Source organism: Rattus norvegicus, chromosome 2, assembly GCF_036323735.1.
Source record: "Rattus norvegicus strain BN/NHsdMcwi chromosome 2, GRCr8, whole genome shotgun sequence".
Classification (NCBI taxonomy): Eukaryota; Metazoa; Chordata; class Mammalia; order Rodentia; family Muridae; genus Rattus; species Rattus norvegicus.
In genome coordinates, this window is record NC_086020.1 from 220,675,264 (window position 1) to 220,677,470 (window position 2,207).

The window sequence follows — 2,207 nt, forward strand, 5'->3', positions numbered from 1 at the left end:
GAGCTCCAAACCATTCCCAACTTCCAAACATCACTCTTGCCCTCCCCTCCTCCCATTCAATACATGGCATTAACAGCAGCTACTGTTCCCTTACCTTATTGTTAGCACCAGGGCCTCGATTCTGCCAAGGGAATGTTAGTGGTTAGGCATAGCCAAAGATATGAAAGTAAGCGCTTACTTCTGGCCACCCAGGTAAGACACATCTGGGAGTGGCTGCTGAATAGACAATGGTGAAACTGAAGGTGACACAGGCAGGCTCCCACCTCACCACAGAAAGATCCCACTTTTGGAAGGCAGTCCAGACCAGCTGAACCCCTACAAACTCTCAAGAGCTACAGTCTATTGTCTGATGTCGCGATGCCACAGTTTGATTTTGTATAGCAATGTTTGTGTAACCACAGCTACCAGAAACATCACCTTGAGCCACTGTATTCTCGTTGCTGCCCATCAAATGCTTCCCCAGGAAAGGGGTGTAAAGTGGCAAATATGTATTATCTTCCAAGGTGTGTGGATGGGAGGCTTTTGTTCTCTGTTTTCTGAGGTAGGGTCTTACTGTGAAGCCCAGGTTGGTTGTGTAGCCCAGGATGCCTTGGAACTTGTAGTTCTAACAGCCTCCAGAGTGGGTGGCAGGCAGGTGGCACTGTGCCCGCTGAGAATGTAGAAGAGCCCTAGGTAGGTGTCGCTGGCTCTGGCTCAGAATATGTCATGTGATTGCAGTAGGATCCTTTGCAGTCACCCAAAGTGTGATGCAGGGGACTGAGGCAAGAGGTTTGCTTCTAGGATGGCTAGTCCACAGGCTTAGAGCAGGGTACCCCAAAAGTCCTATGAGCAGGCTACCTAGAAGCCTTAACATGAGAAGTGCTCCGGAGGCCACCCCAGTATCCTCAAGCAGGACAGCTTACTTTCCTCTGAGAAGAGGAACGCCCATGACTCCAAGTCTCCAACATCACATGCCCTCCCTCCCTTAGCCCTCATTACACTCATTAGGAAAGGCCAGAGACCCCAGCACTTATTCAAAGGCGGGAGAACCAGACGTCTGAAATGACAGTCATGCTTTCTCCATCACAGAACGCTGTCCAGCCATACGTTATGCACCTCTCACCATATGCTGCAGACACCCCCCTACCAGTATACAAGTGTGCCAGCTGCTGCACGTACTCATTTGTCCCCAAGGCTTCCGAAGCTCAGCCCTTCCCATCCACCAGACTCCGTAATCGACGTCAGTCCCAGGTGCCCTTACCTGTTGTATCTGAAATACCGTTCTCACCCTTATAGAACCTGTGCACTAAAAGAGCCAGCTGCCCGCTCCTACCCCAGTCTCTCCAGCCAATGAAAACAGTCGTAGCCAACGGACAAGATGTCAAGGCTGTTCGGTGCACTTTGGCACATTTCTCATCAAGCATCTAGGAAAGATTCCTATTATACAAGAACACACAGAGTCACGCCTGGAAACCTGAATGCTATCCACAGTGAAAGGATAAAATGACCATAGAGAAAATAATCAAGAGGCTGGAGAGATGGCTCAGTGGCTAAGAACATTTGTGGCTTTTACAGAGGACCCAGATTCAAATGCCAGCATCCACTTGGACACTCACCACTGTCTGTAACTCCAGCTCCGGGAGATCCAACACCCTCTTTTGACTTCCTTGGGCAGCAGACATGTACATGTAGGCGAGAAAGATTGCTTGAAAAAAAAGAAGGAAAGGCAGGGGTGGTTGGAGGGGCATGAAATGACTTCAAACCTGAGTGGTTACCAGTTAATGCTTTTGGTACATGGTGTCTGGATTAGTCAGGGTTCCCTAAGGAACAGAACCGAAGGGAGGGAGCCTTGAGAGTTGGCAGAGTCCCCACCACAGTGTCTCTCAGTAGGGAGTTAGTTGCCCAGCCCACAGGGTTGCTGCTACAGTTAGGTCCCAGTCTAGCACCCAAAGCCTAGAAGGTTCCTGGAGAACTGGCCCCAGGTCCACGACAATAGCCTGGAGGTGCTGTTTCTGATACCAGTGAAGGAGGGAATGGGAAGCAACATCAGGAGAAGTTAACTTGTCGACAGTGCTCTGTGCCCCACCCACCCCCACCTTACCCCCATCATCCCAGATGATCCCAGAAGGCACTGCCCATAATCTGACATCAGTCAAGGCAATCTGGACCCTGACTAAGGTGAGGCTTCCCATTTAGGTGATTCTAATTTGTGGCTGACATTAAAACCA

The 2,207-nt window shown here is 50.2% G+C and overlaps 1 long non-coding RNA gene across 1 annotated transcript; it reads left to right on the plus strand.

Annotated features, from left to right (window-relative positions):
- The first annotated feature begins 928 nt into the window (after positions 1–928).
- On the plus strand, positions 929–1,696 carry Dcm5 (protein). Its single transcript, NR_033150.1, has one exon. It is a non-coding gene; the product is annotated as a Dcm5 protein (long non-coding RNA).
- The last annotated feature ends 511 nt before the right edge of the window (positions 1,697–2,207 follow it).